We start from the raw sequence: 14,748 nt of genomic DNA on the forward strand, positions 1-14,748 counted from the left end.
AGATCCAGTGTTGCTCCCTAACCTTCTGGTTTACCTTACTAGCAGATATCACTGCTGTTTCCACAGCTTTTCGGATATCATTCCATGCTGCATCGGGGTGGGCATCACATACATGGCTGCCTAACTGTTTTCCTAGTTGTTCCTGAAATATACTCTTAGCTTGACTATCATTAAGTAGGGCCCTAAGAGGTTTCCTTGCAGGATCTTTCCTACGTCCAGTAAGACGCAAGCAAATACGCGCTCGCACTAGAGCATGATCTGAATCTAGGCATGTGCTCCAGAATGAGCGACAGTCTTCTATCGAGCCCCTCCATCGGTGGCTGATAGCGATGTGATCCAGTTGGGTCCAACGTTGGGACGAATTAGGGGTCGCCATGTTAAAAGATGTTTTTCCTTATGCTTAAAGTTAGTATTTGCAAGGAACAGGCGGTTATCTGAGCATAGCTGCAACAGACGGTCGCCATTATCTGTTCTTTGAGCCACGACACCATAGGATCCACCTAGGTGTCTTTCCTTACCACTTAGTTTGCCTACTTGAGCATTAAAGTCACCGGCCACTATTACTACATCCGAGCGCCTAGCTTTTCGGAGAAGGTCCGAAAGCTTTCTGTAAAACTCATCTTTTACATCATCTGAGCTGCAGTCAGTGGGAGAATAGGCAGAGACGACGAAGAGGCAACGACGAGTGTCCCTATCTTTCCGGATTCTTACTGTTCCGTTCAGTCGGACAGCGCACAAACAACTGTCTATTGGGATCCACTCTAAGAGAGCTAGTTCTGCCCTAGGACTCAATGCTATATCTACGCCGGCGAGGCCACGGGAAGCAGAATCAGGGCTTCCAGATACACGAAGCGTAAATCGAGTCGGTTCTTTATTTTGGCATGGTGAGGTCAAATGAATGACGCTACTTGGATCCTGTATGCGCGTTTCGGAGACGCAGCACACATCGATGGCGCGAGATTCTAAAGTTTTAGCTAAGGAAGCCTGCTGTCCTATTTGGCAAAGTGTTCGTACGTTAAAAGCTCCTACGTGTAGTTTAGAGTGTGGTTTCAGGAGACCAGGAATGGCGTTCCACGTACTCGAATCGTTTGCCCTAGCGGTGCGAGGTGATAAAGACACGTGAGGAGGGTTAGTCGGGAGGATAAGAGAAGTATTAGGAGGAGTAGGAAGGATTTGAATGTGACCACCTTGGTCTCTTGTGCTGTTACGGGTATGAGGGCTGATGTCACTTCCCGGCTGCCCACACCGTGGAAGGGTATTTCTAGAGGAACCTGAAAAGGAAATTGGATTAGTGTTGGTCTTGACGACCTGGGAGCGTGACCGCAGAGCCCAAGGGACAACTGCTTGAGGCCGGTCGCGCACGGCCTTTTTGTGGAAGGTTTTTGACGTGTTAGCTCCGTTCTTCAAGGGGCCTTACCGCCGGAGACGGAAATCCGTGAGGTAAGGTGAGGTGTGCATTTTTAGGGCCGACCTTTTCTAACCCCACCCCTCCTTGTGGGAAGGCAGCATCGCTGTCATGCTGGTTGTCCGAGGGAAACACCTTACTGCTGTCACACCTCTCTACAGTCAGCAGTACGACTTCGCCCTCAGACCTTGAGTTGCTGCTTTTAGTCTTACCGTTCGCCAATCGACCTGCCTGGCATGGTAGAACCTGCAGGAACATATGTTCCAGCCAATATAGCTCGGTTGGGTCATCACGATAGGCAAGCCCGATCACCGCGTCAAGGTAGCAGCTTCGATCGGGCATGTTGTAATCGCCGGTATACAGGACAAACTGATCACCTCTTTGTTTTTCAACCCCGTCTCAGAATCTGAAATTTGTGCACAATAAGAAAGCCGCTGGTGTAACATTCATTAGGTATCTAAAATCCATGGAAGATAGTGTTCCAAGATTGTGACACCAAGTGAATTATCGTTACTGCGCTCCATTACTCGTATGGTGTTCCCAGGCGAGACTCCAACTTATGGACGAACCAATCAGAGGCGTTTTAGAGATTTCAAGGATACGGCGCCAACTTCAGTGCTTAGTGCGAACGTACGATCGGTTCACAGGGAATTTTTTTACAAAACGTGATAATTGAGCAGCTATAACAAATTAAACTGCGAAACTATAATTTGTGGACGAACGAATCAGGCATAAAACAACAAATCTCGAATTTTAACGCGAAAGCCTTTCATCCATTTGGCTAAATAAATTTCTGGCATTATAGCTGATGTCAGTTCGTGATGAAAACCCCATAAATAATTCCTAAGACAAATTACGACAGTTATTGCGAACTGGATAATAAAAGCACCAGTAACACTGGCTACAGCCAGGTACTACAATATATACGGATGTTTGGAGAGCGTACAGACTCCTACATAGGCTTGGTTGTGTGCATCGTGTCGTTATCCACAAGTCGCATTTTGTGCACTCAACGACCGGAGTGCACATAAACAATGTTGAAGCTAAGTGGTCGAGGCTGAAAGAGTTTTTGAGACTTTATCATGGCATCATAGGCCGACTATTCTGTAGTCGTATGGACGATTTCCTCTACTGCATGCATTACGATTTTAGAACCTCTGAACCTCTTTCTAGCCTTGACAAATTTTTGAACCACGTATAAGAAGTGTATCCATTTTATTTCCTTGGTTTTGTATAACATTTTTACTCTATACTGGCTGTTTGCTGATTTGCTAATATTTCTCAAGGTCGCTTAAGATTCGTTTAATGTCGTCCATAAATTAGAGTTTCGCCGTGTTCCCATTCGATATCAGAAACAACGGGTAGTCACCGACCATCCTCAACTCGGAAGCCAGGTAACAAATACAGGACTAAACTCCCCTCACTGGCATGTTGCAGACTCGACCTTTGAATGGGAGATGAACATCACGACAGTTCCAAAGATAGCCCATAATGGCATAAGCAGCCCTGGCTATCATCATACATAGATTGGTCTCATCAGTTACATCACCAACACCAGTCAGAAAACCACTCAGATACAGGAACCCTTCAGTTCCTCCCAACAGCTCACCATAGACTAAGTACAGATACAAGCTCCTAACAGTCTTGTAGAAGTACATTGGGCCTTTTAAATTCAAAGTACGTGAAATGTCGATATAATAATTACAAACCGATTATGTAAATTATATAGCTTGAATATCATCACACAGAAAAACAATACCATCCGCATACTCATGATCAAAAATCATTTCCATAAATGACAGCTTTATATCACTTCTTACATTTAGATCCGTTTCCGGTATCATCGATGGCAAAGTTCGAGAGAAATGGTGAGTGGATAACCCAATCTAACCCCTGTCGGACTGAAACAAACATAGTTGACTCAGTGGCTCTCACTCTGCCTGAAGCGTTTGAGTAGAATCATCAAGATGTTAATGAGCTTTCCAGTAACATTCTCTTTCAACAGACCTTTAGATCATGTTTCTGTCCAACGAATCGAAGGCTCTGATATTAAGAAACCGTACTAATTGACGAAAATATTGAGTCTAACATCACATGAGTCGGTAGACATTGTGAATGAATGAAGCCTGTTGTAAATTTGTTTTACATCCAATAGGGGACATTGTTTTACACCAATACATCACATTTATAGGACATTAATCAGAAAATAACTTGGCAAGACAACCTGCATGAAAACAAAGGTGGACCACCACATTAAGATGACTTACGATGACATCAGAAAGTCTGTGAAAATTTATGATAACAAAATAATTTCAGCAGCAACAGATTATAAAAACCGTTAGTGAACTTCAAACTTACAGAGAACAAAGTTGTAAAAAATACGTTAACTCACGTGTTCTATATCCGAATGAGTAGCTGAAGGAGAAACAGTGTTATTCGCTGGAGTTTGAAAGTTTTGTGGTGGAACTGATGACTGGTTGTTAAAATGGACAAGTGGCTGACAAAAGACACTTGGAGGAGGAGGCGGTGGTGGAATCAAATAATTTGCACTTGGTCCCACATAAGCAGTGATTGGACATGGAACACTCGCCTGAATAACTGAATGCTGAACAGGAACTGGGGGGTAGGGATATGGAAACGGTGGTTGAATGCCTTGAGGTGTGGGTATAGTCACAGGATTACTCATTACAGAACCATAAGCTCGGTCATACGAATCGGAAGGATATGGTCCTGTTGGATTTTCAGGGTACATGGCAGATCTTATTTCAACACAATTTTGGTTACCTAGGCTACTAGCTAATATTGACTCGGGGTTTAAGTCAAAGTAATCGCAAACAATATTCTGAACTTGATTCTTGAAATTTTTAGGCATTTTAGCATTAAGTGCCTGATTAACGAGTTTGTCAACTCCACAAGACAACATTTTGGTACTTAAGAGTTTAGTCCGTAGCTGTTCCCTTAACTTTAACTTCTCAACTCCAGGATTCCATGACTGATTTTGGAGAAATGATGAAACAAAAGAATTCACCTTCTTTTGGAGAACTTGGTAGTCTAAGTTTACGTCAACATCTTCAAGACATTGCTTTCTAATTTTATCAAATAATCCTTGGCTTTTTATCTGGTCTACAATATGGCTAGCTGTTTGGGATCTTTGTGAGCTTATTTCCATAACGTACCGTAACAGTATATATGAAGCGCTTTGAATGACCCAATATCCGAGCAGTTCAGTCTTCAGTAATAAGGATAGTAGGTTGGTGAACCTGTATTAATCCTGACACGTTGATTTCCAGTGAAGGTCCAGCTTCTCCTTGAAAATATTCATTGATGGGGCTGATACCACTTGTTCGGGTAAGGCGTTCCAATCATTGACTACTCGATGAGAAAAACGGGATCCCACTTTAAGTTTATTAGATCGTGGTTTATGAACCTTCTTGCTATGAAGTCGGAGATTATTAGCGCTGGAGGAAGCAAAAAGATAAAACATATTAACACCCAAATCATAATTAAAGATACGAAATGCCAGTATAAGGTCACCTCGTGTCCTACGATACGACAAGGGGAAAAGGTTTAGGCGTTTTAAACGCTCATCGTAAGGGAGTTTAGAAATACCCTTCACTAACTTCGATCCCACACGCTGGACACGCTCAAGTGAGTTAGTATCCTTTACCAGACACGGGCTAGCTGCTTGGATACAGTACTCTAAATGTGGTCTTATGTAGGTGGGATATAAAATTCGAAAAATTTCATCTTCAAAAGATTTGAACGCTCGGCGAAGTGACCATAACGCACGAAAAACTTTGACAGCTGCTGTTTCGCAATGCGTAGTTGTTTTTAAATCATGACTTAAGACTACTCCTAAGTCTTTATGCTCTTGAACGCAAAGAAGAGGTTTACCCTCAATAGTGTAACGGTAACTATTATCGTGACCGATGTGCATTAGTACACTATTCCTAGCATTGATTTCTAAGCCCCTCTCGAGCCCATCTAACTAAATCGTCTAAGTAAGCTTGAAGATCCACATGATCAGCCGCACTTTTTATTGTTCTCCAGATTTTTACATCATCCGCAAACAACAATGTCGACGACCTAAGTAACAGCGGTAACTCATTGACGTAGAGAAGGAAGAACAGAGGGCCTAAGATGATGCCTTGGGGTACAACACTTTTGACCGGCTTCCAATCGGATAGCGTTCCGTTGACCCTCACTCTCTGTCCGCAGTCACATAAAAATTTTCCTATCCACTCATGTACAGTACCTATTATTCCGGAGATCGTGAGCTTCTGCATAAGACCTACGTGTGAAACCTTGTCAAATGCTTTGCTAAGATCTATGAACATCACATCGACAGACTGACCGTTATCTAGGGCTGCTGTCCAATCCTCTGTCGTAATAAGTTAGCCAAGCATGAACGCTTGTTACGAAATCCGTGTTGCTCAGGAGCTAACAGATTTTGTAAATCTATGTGTCTTAGCAACATAACGCGACTTCTCTTTTCAAGTAACTTAACCACTATGCTAGTTAGACTGACAGGCCGGTAGTTAGATATGACCTGTCTCTGACCGTCCTTAAATATAGGACTGACTATAGCGTCCTTCCAATCTCTAGGGAGTCGTGCGAGTGAAAGGGACATGTTGAAGAGTTTCGCGAGCGGTTTGGAAATAATGTCCGCAAGAGATGACAGCAACCGTGGATGTAACCCGTCAGGGCCCGGTGTCTTACCAGGTTTGAGGTTAGTTATCAACGGAAGGACAGTTTCTTCAGTCACCTGTACAAATTCAATTGCTAGTATCTCGGTGTGAGTGGGACAAGTATTTGTTACAATAAACGTAGAGTAGACTTCGCTAAAATAGCTTGAAAAATACTCAGCTTTTGCTCGATCTGATTCAGCTAGTAAATCTGAATTTTCGTGTAACAGTAACGGGGGAATACCATCACTACGTTTTATTTGCCGTTTAACATACGAAAACAATCGTTTCGGACAAGTGCGGCTATCATATACTAACTGTCGTTCGTAAGTGGTACGGGATTTGGCTATGGTTTCCTTACAGATATTACGGAATTTTCGGTACTCACGCTTAAATGGTGCATGACCTGTCAACAAGAACAAGTCTCAGAAATGTTTCCTACGCTTTAACAGCTTCCGGAATTCCTTATTAATCCATGGAGGGCAATGTGATGGCTTATGTGCTGACCATAGGATAAACGGAAACGTTACGGACTCGAATGTAGCCTTAAACTTATTCCATTCATCTTCGATCAATCCATCCGCGTCGACCGACCAACCAGTCGAGATCGCACAGTTTCTGATTGCCGGGATGTTGGCTCGCCGGATAGTGGGACGGGGTGGAGCAGATACGAATTGTATACCATGTTTCCTAAACTTAAAGTGAATTACAACGCCATCACTTTTCACTAGTGGGGGAAGGTGCTGGATATCAAAGACATCCTCACAGTGGTGGGTGAGGGCGAGGTCCAGCAGTGATGGATCATGTTGCAAATCAATATGTGTCGGTTTTGTGATGCATTATACAAGTGCACACTGAGTAACGGTAGATAAAAGGTCTCTATCGAAACCACTACCTGGAGCTGTAAGCTCTATCCAGTTGATATGCGGTGTGTTGAAGTCCCCAATGATGAGACAACATTCTGCCATACTCCAAGAACAGATGTGTCTTAGGATAAAGTCGTCAGCAAGACAAAACGGACTACGGTATATTCCCCCTATAGTCACTAACCCATTTCTAGATTTAATCTTACAACATGCAACCTCACATGTGCCACTGATATGAACCTCTGATATGGTTGATTGCATACGAAAGTGATCCTTAACGTATAATATTATACCTCCCCCTTTGCGACTTGAAACTCTATCACTTCTAATACAGATATAGTCTGCAATGAACGGAGAACAGTCTATATCTACTGTGAACCAAGTTTCTGTAACAACGATTATATCGGGACATGATTCTTCCATCATCAGACTTAGCTCGGACGTTTTAGTTCTAAGACTACGAACGTTCGTGTAGCACACGTTTAAGGTGTTTTGGCAATCAATCGTTCCACCCATACAGGCCTCGGAAGCATTGGCTTCCAAGACCTGACTACCCGAAAACCCTTAATGGTAAGGTTATTTTCGTCATTTAATTTACGAGTCCTCAACTCCGTAAGAGCATTCTCCCACTTGATTCGATCCTCAAGCGGCCAATCTGGTCGAATACAGATATTTGTCACGAGTTGTTAATGCGTTTTTCAATAATATGTCTCTTTCTTCAAAACTCCCGAGAACCAGCTTCAGGATTCTTCTTGGTTGGGTCTTGCCTCCAACCCGTTTACCAAGTCGTATTACTTTTGTAATATGTACTCCTGAAACCTCTTCATGTAGTACGCTTCTTACCACAGACTCCACTAACTGCAAGTCATGTGCATATCTTCTAGCAGGGTCGTTGTCTTTCGACTCCTCTAGATTCCAAATAATTAAACTAGGGAGGGATTTAGCTTTTTTTGAAACTGTGTTCAAAGCTTTCGACCGTGACGTTAGATCCTGTGTATTAACTACTGGTATCTTACGATTAGTTTTTGTTGTAACAGAGTCCTGGGGGTCAAGCGAGTGACTCACAACAATGTTAGGCGAAGCTTTACTTTGGGACTTTGGCGGATTGGTCTGAGAGTCCACCAAGGACCTATCAAGTAAACAGTCATTAGTTTTAGCTGTCTTTCCTACTCTTCTGCATTTTCGCGTCAACCATTTTCCATCACTCGAAACACCTACATTAAAACAACTCGGGACAGTAATTGTTTTATCTGGATCACTAGTCGCAGCTGTAGCTATATGGCAAACAACGTCTAATGAGGTGTCACTCACTGATCGTTTAAGGGGAGAACGTTTGACTGCAGGTTGCACAGGTAGATGTCTGGCTTGCGCCGTGACAGCACTTACGACACCAACGCAATCTTCGCCATCAGTACCAATGTTATCAGTACGGCCCTCATCAACCTTCTTAGTAACCAACATCAGGAGGCTAATTGCTTCCTGAATGAGTAAGGTTTTGCTCGAGCAACAAAAACTACAAAGCCAAAGAGAGTTGGGCTTTGAGCACCTTTTATATGCAGTGAGGCTTAATCGGGTGCACATCTTATGGAACCACTTATTACACTCATCACATTGCATCCTTTCCTCCATGGGGAATGAGCAATATGGTTGTCTACATTTATGAGCAGAGCTAGCCATCTTGAAAATCAACTACAACGGTGACACAAACAGGATATGTAAAAGAATTCTGTAATTGTTGTGTGCGGAATGGATGAAGTTATTGTTAAACGACCTTCTTTACCTTGAATCCTCTTGAAGGTTTCGTAAAAATTTAATAGGGCTACATAAACCGATAATAGGTTCCGATACTTGAATATACGTAAGGGTTATATGTGCCTTGTAGCGTATAGTACTCTTGCATACATGATTCATCGTATCTTTTGGACAGACCTTAATAACTCGGAAAACAGGTGACTACTGAGTCCTCTTTACCTCAATAGTAACTCTATTCTTTGTACAGAAAATTGTGACTGTCAGCAAGTATATGCCATATTCATACACTTGTAATTCTATGCTTATGCGCTTTGTGCATACTTGTACATATGTCTGTTACTCATGATTTTATCCAATACCTGTATCTTTGTCACACTGTGCATGATTTATTTTGGGTTATATTAGGGCTCGTAATGAGTAGTAAAAGGAAGTTTGTAGGAAAGTCTTCTTTGACTTGCTTCGCTTTCCTGTATGAGTAGACGAATGTCTGAAGCATATTTGTCCAACCCAAATCGTATTCGGCTCCTTATGAGAACCGGTGGTCAAGCGGGGTTAGCCTAGGTGTAATGTAAGGAATTAAGCTGAAGATTTATGTTCATGGAGTATTTATTCGTGTTTAAATCGTAGTCAGACTACGGGCCACTACGGCCTACATTTCAAATTTCTGAGTCGTACCTTTAATTTCCAGGCATCGCTGCTAAGGTATGTGTTGGAACTCAGTTTTACTGGGTATTTTAGGAGGTGATCAGGAGCGTTTGAGATGATACATCTCATTAAATGATCTCTAAATCTTCCTTATTCTGATGGATATATATCCATTAATTAAGGATGTCCCTCATAATGTTTGGAATGCAATTCCTGAAATGATTGCATGACTAACCTATGAATACGTTCTAGACTATTCTTATGTTTTAAAATTTAAGGAGGTTACGTCGTATTCCTGTGCTTCAAGTGGAGCCGAATGCAGCTTAAAAATTTGTTGAAAAGTTATGCTGTCAAGCTGCCCAAAAATATGCCTTAATTTAAGTAGTGCAAGCTTCGCCGTGAAAGTATTTTTGCCGCGGTTGAAAAAAGACTTTAGACTGTAAAATACGAAGATACCTAGATCGTTTTCTTCCTGCGACACCTCTAGAGAATAATTACCTTAGTTTTGTTCGTCGTTTCTAAAGTGTCTCAGATGGACTACTTTACGCTTCCAGGTGTTGAAAGTATATCCAATATTTTTCTACCGGCTTGGAGTCAGGTCAAATCCTTTTGAAGTTCTAGGTTGCCATCCTAGTTTTAAATTTCCATGCAAAGTTTAACATCGTTAGAGGAAAGTAACAGCACAAACAGTACTTAATGAAGAGAATTATTTGCATTATGTAAAAAAACAATATCATAGGACTGAACCCTGAGGTAACTCACCAAGACATTCTGTGGTTTAAGAAAACATAGAGCGTACACTGTTTACTAAATTAAGCATTCTTACTTGGTGAGAAGCTCTGTGGTTTTGCTTGTCGAAAAAAGGCTGCGCAACCGTATAAGCCTTCCGGATTAAAAACAAATTTACTGACCTGTTTGCTTTCTGGTACTTTTATGCATTGATTCCTTGGTTATTTAGACTTTATAAATGTGCCTTCATTACATGTCTGTTTGTATTCCAACCAGTAGTATGGTTTGAATATTAGAATTCAGGGATTCTTTACGACCTTAGGTTTCATTTGAGTTTTAAGCACTACAGATGGATTTGTAACACGTAAGATCATTTGTGGCAAGTAATCTGTGGTGTTTGAATGAACTGATTATTTCTTTGTATATATTGAATGCTTGATTTTGAATCGCAAATACAGTACATTTGTTTATGCTTATCTCATATTTCTTGATCCGGTTGCGTTATTTCTGAGATTCTTAGTTTGTACTATAATTGAAATGCTCATATTTATCACAAAATCACTGTGAGGATCTCCATAAAAATGACAGCGGGCTCGCTGGACAATGTGCTGCGAACTTTCCCTCAAATTTGACACATTAATCCGTTTACAATCCCAATGCCTGTTGTTCTTAGGATACGTATGCTCTATTTTGCCCTGAAACTCAAAGTCCATGAAAGTGGGATCCCTGTTTTACAATCGAGCCATGGTACATGTTGTCATATAACGACTATTCGTTGATGGAACTACACTTTATGCGCGATGGTATCTGGCTGTTTACCAATCAATTTTCCGATTTCATATTTCCGAACAGTCTTATTTTTCAATGAGTGTAAAGTACCATTTTTTGGTAGTCCAAGCCTCCGTTGCGCGCATGTTCGACGAAGTAAACCTTAGGAATATTGAAGCCTCTTAGTATTAGGACATCTGTATATATATATATATATCCTAGACAAGCAAGGATAGTTAGTTTTCTGATACCCGATTTTCGTACTGGATTTCAGAGGTAGTCATTCTGTATTTAACTTCAACCAGACATAATGAAAAGCTATACAATCTCACTGAGTGTTGTGCAGATTCATGGTTCTTATAAGCTTGTATGAACCGGTTTTTCTTCCTTGTCCATGCGTTTTGTTGTTTGGGAGCGATTACGAGTTTTTGGTGACGTCAAATATGGGTATTCTGGCAAGTTTCGGTTTGAGATGTCTAGGAGGCTAGATGAGCTCTAGTAGTCATAAATTTTAGAACCTCTTAGCTGATCAGAAATCGTGTCTTAGTTTGTAAAATAATGGGATATAAGCCAGGTGTTAATGTGAGTAATTCCATCGGCTTACAGTAGGATAAATGGCGGTTGGATGGTTATTTGGTGATTCTTGCTGTATGAACCTTGCTGAGGTATAATCGAACACGTCTGGCCCATAAGGTCAGAAAAGTGAGAACACGTCAAGGCGAAACCATCGTAAAGTAATTTAAAAGTCGTTATTATCACACTTTCAGTCCCTTCACATGACATCGGGAACATATTTTGATCTTGCCTGTAAACCGGCATGCCTCATGTAACAAACTGTTATTTGAGAATAAATTGTTATGATTATTATATTTTGTTCAAACAAAGTCTTACCGTGAGGCAGTTTTCAGGTCCCATGAATCAATTTAGTAGCAGTTACCCGGACTTCTTTCGATTATTCATTGTCAATTTTTGAACAGCATCATGTTGTTTGTGTGAAATATTCAAATTTTAGTCCGGCAAAAAAAGTTAGGAATTTCTTAATATTTATGTGGCTAAAAGCTGTGCCTATTGACCAAAAGGCTCTGAAGATCTTATCAACTGCTGCCCAGCATTGTGCAGCGGTTTTCATGTCTTGATTGATAACGAATTTTAGGTCATCGTTTATTGACAGCAAGCACTTGCGCGTAATTCACCGTATACTTAATTGGACCTTAGCGACCAACGTATATTGTAATGTGCTTGTATATTTATAATGCCTTCACAGCTCCTAAAGGCTGATGGTTGAAGTAAGGCCAGTAATACTTGCGAGGAAAAGCATTTGCATCTTTAAACTATATCGTAGAGTGCTGCACTAACCTCGATTTTTCAGAATGGGTTGGAGTTAACCCATACTTTACTTGTACATATAAATAAGAAGTCACTCATCTCCAGAAGTAAGTTTGTAACAGTACGGCGGAAGGCTGTGAATATATCCACAAAATAGATAATTCTGGGGATCTTCTAAGTTGGTCCAAACCCTATCGGCCATAGTGTACACATCCTAACTGAAGGAGCTCGGTCGAGCACACACACTAGAACAACATTGGGTGCGCCGTGCTGCACATACCTCGCAACTACTAGCTAGCCTAGATCAAACACTTGGCACTCTGAGGAAATCTCAGACGTATCTTCGTACACCTTCATTCGTATTTCTGTTTTGACTGGAAATGGGAACTTTCAGTCATAAAGGCGTTACGGAGGAAACCGTTGTGAAGACCAGAATATCCAAATGACACCTAGTCTTTGGGGGGTTTGTGTCTAGCCTAAATTTACTTTGTGCTCTGAGGTATTGTGACGAGCAGAGTGTGAGAGAATCTGAAAGTGAAAAAAAGTGAGTCTTTTACTCAATAATCATATGGGTCGCACACAAATCCGGTAATTTAAGTAATTTCCAATAGCAAAAACTAACAAAATAATGAGCTTAAGAAACTCTGACAATTTAAAGTAACGGTCGATGGAGTAAGATTTCGAACACATTACAATTTCTTCCCGACATCGACATTGTTTAACCTAAGTGACAGTTTGGTATGTGAGACTTTATCATAAATTTTGTTAACGCAGTAGGTGCTAGTCATAGATAGCTTTAGGTTTTTAAAGCTAATAGCTTTCGAGTGCTTCTTATGTTTTTGAACTCATTGTAAATTCATGCCACACCTCAAGAAGTGTTAGTTTTTTGTACATGATGAAACGATCCGATTTTTTAAAAATCCGGATATTGTACTTGCTAATGATTTCGACAGATATAAATAGTATGTATCACCAGTCGAAATTGGAGTACCTGGTGACAGGAGGTTGAGAAAATCGAAGAGAAGAGGATGAAATAGTGAGTGACTAGTATGGAAACGAAGGAACAACGAAGTTTGAGACACTTGATAAATATTTTACAAATGAAATATTTACTGCAGGGTTCTTAGATCCTAATGCTGTGTAGCAATACTTTTGGATGTCCCCACTGGTGTTCTCGTCCACTACACTGATAAATATATTAGTCAAATTTGCTCGACTACAATTTTCAGGTTTGTGATGTGAAACCGTTGTTGAGATGTTTTGTGGAGGCCCGTAGTTCTGACGTCGTTTAGATCGAACGATGTTGTCGAACGGGCTCTCCATTTTAGTGGCCCATGGATCTGACTCCTATTTAGATCGTATGGATGTTTGCCATCGCCTATTCTCGTATATTATCGTCGACTTGAATCGCGTTAGTCAATAACGGATTTAAATGAGTCGAATAACGAGAATTGACTTGTGAATACATATATTTTGTATATGAAGCGATTGAAACAGAGTAGAGCAAAATGACAGACAGGGAAGATGGCTGGGAAGCCAACTCCATTTTATTCAAGCGTTACTCGATATTTATAGCCAGACAAAACAAAGATACAGACATGTGATTGATGGGATAAGAAGGGCACACACATGTACGCTCATATAAAAACAATCAAGACTGACAAGCGAATAATTGACAAGGTCAACATATGACTCAAGTAGAATGAATAGATTGGTTTGTCCAAAAACTAGAATAAGGTATATGGGCTTAATATAATGACTGACACTACAGATGTGACTTATCATGATTGTATTCCAGATACCTGATCATTCACATTAGACTATGGACAGCCTGAAACATAAACCTAAATGATTTTAGATGAGAGGTGAGAGTTCCTTTAACAGCCGCAGAAGCATTTCGTGAAATCCAGTGACGTGAATTTCAATTAATAGTTATGGGATATTAAGTTCATCAATTGTTACAGCACATGAATCTGTGTAGTAATCTGTGGATATGTGCATAATTTCCTGTATATTTACTTTCTATACATTCGATAGCCAGAGATTAATATTAGATAATTGTCTGAATGAATCTTTCTTAATTTTTTTTTCTTATAGTAGGTGGACTAAAATATCCTATGACTAAAGCGATAAAGTTTTGAGTTTTTCAGAAAACTGCCATCTGCCTAGCACATTGGACTGGAATAATCTGAACGGATGTGAGGATCTTGTCACTTGCTTCTAAAGTGGCAACTGGTCATTTCACACTGCACTCATGAGATATATTGTCAGCTACAATAAAAGAATGCCATTTCCAATTGGTAGGGCTACATATATTACCTTCTATCGACCCATAACATTTAGAAATCTTCATCTCTCTGACGTTTTAGTATTTTCCTTGTTATTACACTAGAATGCTGTTTGTTAACGTTTATTTACACATCTGGTGTTGACCGGTTTTTAATAATTTTTCGGATAGTTGTGCAACTAATACAAAAGTCACATTAATGGATTCATGTTACACCGAGAATGGCTTTGACATCTTTAACTTACGAAGCCTTATAACTAAAAAATTTCGTATTCTTAGATACTA

Source organism: Schistosoma haematobium, chromosome 1 (assembly GCF_000699445.3).
Source record: "Schistosoma haematobium chromosome 1, whole genome shotgun sequence".
Lineage (NCBI taxonomy): Eukaryota > Metazoa > Platyhelminthes > Trematoda > Strigeidida > Schistosomatidae > Schistosoma > Schistosoma haematobium.